Source organism: Neomonachus schauinslandi, chromosome 2 (genome assembly GCF_002201575.2).
Source record: "Neomonachus schauinslandi chromosome 2, ASM220157v2, whole genome shotgun sequence".
Lineage (NCBI taxonomy): Eukaryota > Metazoa > Chordata > Mammalia > Carnivora > Phocidae > Neomonachus > Neomonachus schauinslandi.
Window position 1 is genome coordinate 51,496,967 of NC_058404.1, and position 10,976 is coordinate 51,507,942.

The 10,976-nt window shown below is 40.3% G+C and overlaps 1 pseudogene; it reads left to right on the forward strand.

The window, feature by feature from the left end:
* The first annotated feature begins 4,497 nt into the window (after window positions 1-4,497).
* Window positions 4,498-5,073, forward strand: LOC110588648 (annotated as a pseudogene).
* Window positions 5,074-10,976: the final 5,903 nt, after the last annotated feature.

Consider the following 10,976-nt stretch of genomic DNA (forward strand, 5'->3'; position numbering starts at 1 on the left):
AAATACCCTAGCTGTCTGGTAACAAAAAAGAATCAGGGCATTGCTCAAACACAGAAGTAGAAAAAGAAACAGGCTAAAATCCATAGGGAAAACTTTCTATTTCTTAATTTTTCTCCTGTCCCAAATAGCTCTGCTATCCTCCCCCCAATTTGTGTTTGTGTTAGATTTCTTTCTCTTGCAGTAGAAGCCACCAGACTGACAGTCCCTAAACTAGGTCAAAGGAGTGGTGATGAATTGACACAGGCCCTCAGGTTGTGTCATGCCTTGTCCTCACACCCTCTCAGTTCCCTGACCTGCTTTTCATGGCATCTTAGGGTGGTTTCTGTTTCCCAGAACCACAGGATCTTGGGGAATCCTCTGTTCAGCTCCAGGACCCTCAACTTGCAGATTTTCAGCCATGTTAGATGGAAGGATGGAGTAGGTAGATCTTGACTGTCCTTAGCCTTTTTACCTTTCCCTGATCTTGAGTCCTCTCATTTTCATTCCACTCTAGCGCTGATGAAATCATTTCAGAGGACAATTATCCATTTTTCATGGCAGTCAGAAAACCACACTTCTCTTCTGTGACTTCCATTGTACTGGGCCTGTTTCAAACAGACAGATAAGATCCAAATCAGGGATCCCCTACGTGCAGTTGTGACAGCATTGGTGCAGTGAGTAAAATATAGGTTTTAGAGTCAAACAAACCTTATTTCAAATTCCAGGAAACTGAGATTGAGAGAAGTGAATGACTTGCCCAATATAACCAGGTAAGAGGCAGAGTCCAATGTCAAACTGCAACTTAAAATTCCTACCCCAATCCACCTTTTGCTACCTCACTTAAAATTTGCATTACCCCTGAATACCTCCCTCCTTCCTTGATAATCTCTGTTAAGAATCTAGGGCCACATTTTTCCTTTTCCTCAAGATAAAGAGAATAGCTATGACATGCTTATGACTAATATTTGAGAGGAAAAACATATCATGCTGAAGATTCCCATCAGCAGCATTGAAACAACAATCCTGGTAGGTGTTGTGGCCTGGGGTGGGGCGGGGATTTTCCTTTCCAGTGGTATTAAAACAAAAACAAAACCAATTCTGGGTAGTATGCAATAAGTTATAGTAGACCAGTACTCCCATAGTATCAACAGAAAAGCAAAAGCCTAGAATTTTTTTTTTTTTTTTTTAAGAATCACAGCATAGGAAAACTGTGAGAGCCATGAGGACTAAATAAATGAAAATTCCAGAGAACCAGTACTGTTATGAAACAAGCTGATGTCCCTCCTCTTCTCTGGGGCCATTTGCCAGCACTGATTATAAGCTAAGAATCAGACTTGGACCAAAAAGAGACCATCCACAGGAGCAGAGGAAACCAGTGAAGTTTTAGTAGTCGTGTGGGTCTGCAGGAGAGATGAGAAACTTGAGAGGCCCCAAGTGCACAATTGCAAGCTGAGTGCATGAGTAAAAAGCTAAACCAATAACTTCTTAAAAGCCAGAGAGGAATATCTTCAGTCTCCAAAGATCCACCACTTGAAGGAATCTGCCTCAAGATTACCACCCATGTCCTCCTTAGGACAGGTGCCAGGTTGAAGCTGTGTGGGCTGAGGATGGAGATCTAGGCTGGAAACCCCAGATCTCCTGCAGACTTTCAAAGCTGAGAAGTTTGAGACCTGCCAGGCTCTCAGTCAGAAAATAAGGATTGCTGAAGAGAAATACTGATTCTATATGAGGTTGGACTGCAGAAACAGCTGTAACCTACTTAAGTCCTTGGTTGTATTGAGATGGTCAGCCCTTTAATATATCTGCCCAAGAGAGAGCAGGGGGATCCCTCTAATGTGGAAGACAACAGTAAGTGGAACCTCTCTTCTTTTTCTTTTTCTAAATACACAATGTTGAGTATTTGAATTGATTAAAAGTAATTAAATTTAAAAATTAACCATTGAAAGAAGCAAGAAAATATAACTCCATAATCTAGACATTAACTTTGCCAGTATGGAAAAGAAAGCTAACTATATGCTACTTACATATAAGAGCACAGAAATGTTGAAAGAAAAATAATACAGAAGAAACTGTAAAAACACTAACCAAAAGATGACTGGTGAAGTTATACTAATATTAAAGTAGATTTTAAGACATGAAGAGAGACAGAATCACATAGGATTCACATATTGGAGGTAGCAGACAGGGGGCTTTAGATTAACCATAATTAATATGTTAAATAAAATGGAGACAAGGTAGACAGAATAAATGAAAAGATTCAGAACTAAGAAATGTAAACTATAAAGAGCCAGTGGATTTTGTGGAAGTAAAAAAATACAATATCTGAAATTAATAATTAAATGGGTGGTTTCAATGCAGATTAGACATAGCCAAACCCAGAATTAGTTAACTAGAAGACAAGTCAAGTGCCAAGAGGAAAAAAGGAAACATGCACAGCACAGGAGACATGTGGGACACATTTATAGTGCCTATTATATCTATAATTATAGTTTCAGAAGGAGAAGAAAGAAAAAGGAATGAGACAAAATCAATATTCAAAAAATATCGAATGAGCATTTGTTAAAACTTATGAATATCAATCTCCATATTCAAGAAGGTCAGAGAACCTCAAGCAAGAGAAACACAAAGAAAATCACAACCAGACATATCATAGTAAAACTGCTGGAAACCAAAGACAGTGAAAATCTTTAAAGCAGTCAGAAGGAAAAAAAGGCACATTATCTACTAGGAAACAACAATAAAAATGACAGCTGACTTCTCAAACAAATAGTGAAACACAGAATGTAATGTACTGGCATCTTTAGAGTGATGAAAGAAACAGCCTAGAAGCCTAGCCTAGTAAAATATCCTTCTAGAATTATGGTGAAATAAAGTTTTTGAACCAAATGGAAACCAAGGGAATTTGTTGGCAACAGGCATGTGTGAAAATAATGAAAGAGTTCTTTTGGTGGCACCTGGATGGCTCAGTCGTTAAGCGTCTGCCTTTGGCTCAGGTCATGATCCCAGGGTCCTGGTATCAAACCCCACATTGGGCTCCCTGCTCAGCAGGAAGCCTGCTTCTTTCTCCCTCTCCCACTCCCCCTGCTTGTGTTCCTTCTCTTGCTGTGTCTCTCTCTGTCAAATAAATAAAATCTTTTTTTTTTAAAGAGTTCTTTGGCAGAAGAAAAATGATCTTGCATGGAAATATAAAATATAAGATGTAAAGAAAAGAAACAGAAAGAGTAAATGTGTGGATAAATATAAACAAATATATATTTATATATACAAAGCAACAACTGTAATGTCTTTTGGAATTTAAAAATATATAACTAAAATGCATAACAATGATAACTTGAAGGTGGGTGTTGATAAATAGAAATCAAAGATTCTAAGCTTCCACCAGTTTCAAGGAAGTGGTAAGGTAATGCATTTTAGCATTTTATTAGACTGAAATAAGTTAGGGATGCTTGTTTTGTCTCTAAAAAAATTGTAAAATGAAATAACTAATGAGCTAATAGATGGAAAACATGGATTGATAAAAATTACTTGACAAATCTAAAAGAAGACAAGAAAGGACAAAAAGAAAGGAACAAAAAAATATATGGGTTTTCTACTTAGAAAACCTATAGTAAATTTGTATATAAACCATACTATATCCATAATTACTGATACTTAGCAGAGGATTGTCAGACTGGATGAAAAGAAACCCAACTTTATCTTCCTCACAAGAGTCACATTTAAAATAGAAGAACACAGAAAGGTTGAAAGTAAAGGATTAAAAATACATATACCATGTGAACACTAATAAAAAAACCTGATATAGCTATACAAATATTAAAGGATCCTTTAAATCAAGAAGCATTACTAGAAATAGTTTTTATTTCATGATAATAAAGGGACTATCTGATAGGAAGATATAATACAAAATCTGTATGATCATAATAACATAGATTCAAAATATATAAAACAAAACATTTCAGAAAAAAAAGGCAATTCTAAAATCATAGTTGGGAGCTGACTGGGGGCCAAGATGGCAATGTAAGAGGACTGTAAGCTCTGGCATCACAATTCCAGACTTCAAGCTCTATTACAAAGCTGTCATCATCAAGACAGTATGGTACTGGCACAAAAACAGACACATAGATCAATGGAACAGAATAGAGAGCCCAGAAATCAACCCTCAGCTCTAGGGTCAACTAATCTTCAACAAAGCAGGAAAGAATGTCCATTGGAAAAAAGACAGTCTCTTAAACAAATGGTGTTGGGAAAACTGGACAGCCACATGCCGAAGAATGAAACTGGACCATTTCCTTACACCACACACAAAAATAGACTCCAAATGGTTGAAAGACCTCAATGTGAGACAGGAGTCCATCAAAATCCTAAAGGAGAACACAGGCAGCAACCTCTTCGACCTCAGCCGCAGCAACCTCTTCCTAGAAACATCGCCAAAGGCAAGGGAAGCAAGGGCAAAAATGAACTATTGGGACTTCATCAAGATAAAAAGCTTTCAGTTGCTTTTTTAAAGATGGAAAGCTCATGGTGCAAATTGTTATTTCCACTGCTGGGGTTAGAGGCCTTGCAGTGTGGGTGCTGATGGAGCTACGGGGGGAGATCGAGGCTTGCTGCAGCACTGGATTAGCAGGAAACCTGGGAGACCTACATTAGAGCCCTGTGCTGTTTGTGGGCATCATATCCTGTATGGAAAAATCATCCATCTGGAGAAACCTGTTGTTGTCCTTGTCAAACACACTCCTGGGCAGCAGGACTACGATGGGCTTAGCTGCAAGACTGGTACCTGGTACCTGGTGATAGCACTCATCAAAAACAAGATCCTTTTCTTTCTTTCTCTTTTAAGATTTTATTTATATATTTGAGAGAGAGAGAGTGAGTGGGAGGAAGAGGGAGAGAGAATCTGAAGCAGACTCCGTGCTGAGCACAGAGCCTGATGGGGGTGGGGCTTGACACAGGCTCGATCCCACGACCTCGAGATCATGACCTGATCTGAAACCAAGAATTGGTTGCTTAACCAACTGAGCCACCCAGGCACCCAGCAAGATCATTTTCAAAACTAACCCCAAGTGCATTATCACCAACATCCCTAAGAAAGTATGAAAGAACCCTGGATTTTCCCTAGAGAGCAGCTAACTCCTTGGACTAGTGCTCAGTTGCCACCTTGAGGTCAGCTGGGTGGTTCCCTGAGACAGCAGGGGGGTCCTGTTATGAACACAGGCCACCCACTGGGCATGAACTCTGACCCCTTCCTTATGGCAACCAGTTCCCTTGGTGGAAATCTGGCCTCATTTCCAAGGAACCCATTGCCTCTTCCAACTTCATCAGGTTCATTGGCTACAAATCCATCACCTTTCCCAGCTGGTGCTTGTGACCCAGGCGTGGCTTCTTTTCCAAGAGCGCAGGTGCAGTTTCTTTCCCAAGGCCTAGTGACCTCGTGGGCCCAGGCCTAGAGCCATCTCTAAACCCTTAGAGCAGGGGCTCTTCCAGGTACAGGGCCTCTGTCCAATCCAAGGTTAGGGAGTCTCCCAGGGTCAGGTCCTATATCCAACCCAAGGGCAGGTGATCTCCTGGGAATGGGTCCTGACCCCAGAAGTGGTGGCCCCATGGGCCCTGGATCAGGCCCAACCTGACAGCAGGTGTCCGGTTGACTTCTGGGAATAGTTATCCTAGTCCTAAGCCCATTGGCCTGGGACCAAGACCAAGTCCCAATCTGAGATCAGGCTTCATAGGTACAAATCCTGCTCTGAGGTTAGGTATGTTTCCAGGCCTGGGCCTTGGACCAAACCCAAGAGGAAGTAGCCTGGGCCCATGCCTTGGGCCTAACCCAAGGGCAGTTGGGCCCAGGCCCTAATCTGGATACCAGAGCAGGTGGCCTCGTGGGCCCAGGATCTGGCCTTAACTTAAGAATGGTTGGATCTCGAGGCCTAGATCTTGCCCCTATTCTAAGAGCAGCAGGTCTTTCAGGAGCAAATTCAGCTGCTTCCTCAAAGGCTTCTGGAAACAGGATGGCACAAGCCCATCCTCCATGGCAAGAGTACCTGACTCCACAGTTCCAAACTTGTGTCCTGGCTCTCAGGGAAGTGGCCTTCCAGGGCCAAATCTATCTCCCATGTCCAGGGCCCTGGTCCCCATAACCCTAATTCAGTTCATTTTTCAAGGCCAGCTGGGCCCATGGGAGTAAATATTAATCCCTTTCCAAGGGGACAGGTTCAGGGGGGCTAAATCCAGCTGCCTTCTCTCAGTCTTCTGGCACATTGGCTTCAAATCCAGTTACTTTCCAGAGGTCTGCTGACTTCCAGGGCTAAAGTCTAGCAATTTTCCCAAGAACCTCTGGGCCACTAGGTCCCAACCCAGCTAACTTCCCAAGGGCCAGTGGCTTGCAGGGTCCAAGTTCTGCTGCTTTTCCAAGGTCTACTGGCCCATTAGGTTCTGGTCAGGTTACTTTCCCCAGGTCAGCTTCTGGGCCCCTGGGCCCTTATCCAGCGGATTCTTTGGGTATTAACCCAGCTTCTTTTGCAAGACCAACTGGCACCCTGGGTCTAAACCCAGCTTCCTTTCCAAGGATGAATGGCCCCTATAAGTAAGACTTTGGTCCCATTTCCTAGAGTAGGGAGGCTCCCTGGCATAAATCCTACTGCTTTCCCCAGACCAGGGGGTTCAATGGCTGCAATGTACCCAAATGGAATGTTACCTCCTTAAACACCATTTTCTCCCTAAGACCACTTTGGTTTCCAAGCACTGTGGTTCTGACCAGGAGCTGTGTTTTAGGTAAAAGGGTAGCTATGGAGCTACAGTCTGAAGTACATAGCTGGGGCTCAAATTCAAATGAAGCATCTTTTTCCTCTACTTCTTTCTTGACTGAAGGTGAAATGTTATTTGTGGGAGATGAGCTACGGTAGGTGGGAATGATCCTGACTTGAGAGAAAGGATCTCCAGCCCTCCAGAAGCCTGCTGTGCTTTTGTCCCACAGATTTCTGCCTCTTGTTTATGACTACTTTCTTGAATTGTTCTTGTGGGCTTTTCCTCAGGGATATGTTGACCTGCAGGTCCCAATTCATATGTAGTCCCCTGCTCACCACTGGAGATTCAGTTCACTGCTCTCTAGAAATGTTGCATTGGTGAACAGACCGTGTTTCAACATCTCTGACCTGAGCAACTTTAGATCTGGTCATCCTCTACTGGCATACCTTTCCCTGGGGGATTGAATACAGAACAGGGAAGTGGACAACCACTTCAAAGACCCACCAAATACAATTTCTGCTTGATTGACTGGGACTTGCAGATTCCTTTTCCTTACAGGAGGCCAGAATCAAGGCTCCACTGCTCATCTAACTCCCTTTCCACTAGTACTCCCAATCAAAGAACCTCAAAATTTAAGCTGACATGAATAGGAATGTGGGAATTGGGGTGGGGTGGGGGGAGGGAGGGGAAAAATCTCTGTGCTTTGTTCAGCCTAACATGAAAGGATGGTTTGTGTTTTTCCTTCATTGTATCTTTTCTTACTCTTTCTTTAATAAATGGGATGAGGGGGGAAAATGTGTAATCAATATCCTTGATGAACATAAATGAAAAAATTCTCAACAAAATATTAGGAAACAGAATTTAAGAACCCATGAAAAGAATTATGCACCATGACCAAGTGGTATTTATGCCTAGGATGCAAGGACAATTCAACATATGCAAATCAATAAATGTAATATATAACATTAATAGAATTAAAGATAAAAATCATATGATTATCTCAATAGATGCAGAGAAAGCATTTGACCAAATACAACATCCTTTCATGATAAAAACCCTTATCAGATTGGGTATAGAAGGAATATACCTCAACATACAACAAACCCACAGATAACATTATACTCAAGGAGAAAAATTAAAGTTTTACCTCCAAGATTAGGAAAAAGACAAGGGTGCTTTCTGTCACTACACTTATTGAACATAGTACTGGTAATCTTAGCTACAGCAACCAAGCAAAACAAATAAATAAAAGGCATCCAAACGGGAAAGAAAGAAGTAAATTTTGGCATTATTTGCAGATTTGATCTTATATATTGAAAATCCCAAGACTCAACCAAAAAAACCATTGGATCTAATCAATAAAATCAATAAAGTTTCAGGATGTAAAATCAGTAAACAGAAATCAGTTTCATTTCTATATACTCACAATGAAACATCTCAAAAAGATATTTTAAAATTATCCTATTTACAATAGCATTGATAACAATAAAATACCTAGGAATAAATTTAACCAAGATGATGAAAGATCTGTATAATGAAAACTGCAAGACTTTGTTCAAAGAAATCAAAGACACAAACAAATGGAAGGACATCCCATGTCCATGGATTGGAGAGAGAGAGAGTGTGTGTGTGAGCAGGGGGAGGGGCAGAGGAAGAGGGAGAGAAGCAGACTCTTTGCTGAGCACAGAGCCCTACCTGAGGCTTGACCTCACTACCCTGAGATTGTGATCTGAGCCAAAATCAAGAGTTGGATGCATGGGATGCCTGGGTGGCTCAGTCAGTTAAGTGTCTGCCTTCAGCTCAGGTCCTGATCTCAGGGTCCTTGGATTGAGCACAGCGTTGGGGTCCCCACTCAGTGGGGAGTCTGCTCACCTCCCTCTCTCTCTCTCTACCCCTCCCCCACTCATGCTCGCTCTCTCTTTCTAAAATAAATAAATAAATCTTTAAAAAAAATATTCCATAGGAAACATACTCAGTGGTTAATATTAAAAACTTTTTTCATAACATCAGGAATAAGACAAGTTTTTTTTAAAAATTTTACCTATCTTTAAATTTTATTTATTTATTTATTTATTTTTAAATTTTAAGTAGACTTTACACCCAATGTGGGACTCAAACTCATGACCCTGAGATCGAGTTGGATGCTCTACCAACTGAGCCAGTCAGGTGCTGCAGTAATAAGACAAGTTCTATGTATCTTTATCACTACTTCTATCCAACATTGTATTGGAGGCCTAGCCAGTGCAATTAAGCAAGAAAAAAGAAATGTATGGCATAAGGATTGGAAAAGAATAACTAAAAACTGCTTTTATCCATGAATAACATGATTATGTAACTAGAGAATCTGAAAGAATCTAAATATATATATTTAGGATTAGTAAGTGAATTTAGCAAGGTCATTGTATACAAGTTTAATACACACACAAGAAAGTAAGTATTTCTATACACCAGAGACAAAAATGAAAGAAAATAAAAAAGTCCAGTTTGTGACAGAGGAGACACTCATATTTAGCAAAAAGGAATGGTCTTTTAAATAAGTAATGCAAGATTGGGTATTTGTGTGGAAAAATTATAACTAGACTTTTACCTCACACTAAGCACAAAATTAATTCCAGATTGATTTCAGATTTAAATGTGAAAGATAAAATAATAAATATTTTGAAGGAAGATATAGGACAGCATTTTCATGACCTTGGAATAGGCAAAAGTTTTTAGAGGTCTCTGGGACAATAATTTACAAAAAATTGCTCTAGTAACATGGAAATTTATAGTCACTATGGAGAAGTGTCATCAGGTATGACTATGAGAGAGAGAGAGTGTGTGTGTATGTGTGCGCAAATGTCTTTATTATGTATTAGAGTTTTTCCATAGTTGTCAGTGCAGAGTGAAACCACTTTAGAAACTCTAGGATAAATTCAGCAGTCCAAAATGCTAAGAAGCCATACAATGCTCTTTTAAGAGTAGTGTGTATAGTGTGGTGGTTACCAGGGACTGGGGAGGAATGGAGAGATGTTGGTCAAAGAGTACAAACTTCCAGTGAAAAGATGAATAAGTTCTGAGGATTTAATATATAATAACATGGTGCTTATAGTCAATAATACTGTATTATATACTTGGAAGTTTCTAAGAGAATAAATACTAAATTCTCACCACAAAAAAATAAATGGTAATTATGTGACATGATGGAAGTGTTGGCTAAAGCTATGGTGGTAATCATTTTGCAGTATATAAGTATCAAATCAACCCTTTTTACACTGTAAACTTACACAATGTTATATGTCAATTATATCTCAATAAAGCTGGAGGAAACAAAAGGGTAGTGTATAATCCTAAAGACTTTATTTTATTTTACTGCTTTCATTTTATAAACACCCTGAAGAACGTGTCTGATCTTCTAGGTTAAGAACTTGAACCTCAATAACCTCACCAGCATTAATATTCTAAGTCAAAAGTCATAATAGACTATAACTATAACAAGGTCATAGTGCAAATAAACCAACTAGCGCTGAAATTATGTCTTATCTAGTTCTTTCCTGAGAAGTCATGTAGCCTTGCCTGTCAACTAACAAATGTTTATTGAATGCCTAGCTGCACCTAGACATGCCTTAGATACTTGGGTGGAATAGGGAAGAATGTGGAATAGGGAAGAATAAGATCTTACCTTAAAGAACCCTTACTTTTTTTTGAGAGAGAGGGAGAGATAGAGAGAGAGAGAGCACACACATGCACGTGAGTGGGGGGAGGGGTAGAGAGAGAGAGAAAATCTTAAGCAGGCTCCATAATCAATGCAGAGCTGATGCAGAGCTCCATCTCACAACCCTGAGATCATGACCTAAGCCAAAATCAAGAGTCAGATGCTTAACTGACTGAGCCACCCAGGCACCCCAAAAACTGTTACTTTCAAGAAAGGTTTGGGTGTAAAAACATTGTGCAAGTTAACAAAAAAATGGTCAGGATAATATGCTAGGGAGCGACTGGGGGCTATGAGGGAAAGGTTGGGTCATGATGTCTGATGCAGACAGAGTGGTTAAAAGGTAAGAGATGTTGGGGATTTTGATTAGTTTGTAGCAGTGGGAATGGTGAAATGTAGTTGGATCCTGCATATAATTTGACTGCAGTGTTGATAAGACTTGCCAATAGTGCACATATGGGGAGAGATAAAAGTGAGTGATCAATGATAGATTATAGAAATTTTCATCTGGGGGCGCCTGGGTGGCTCAGTTGGTTAAGCGACTGCCTTCGACTCAGGTCATGATCCTGGA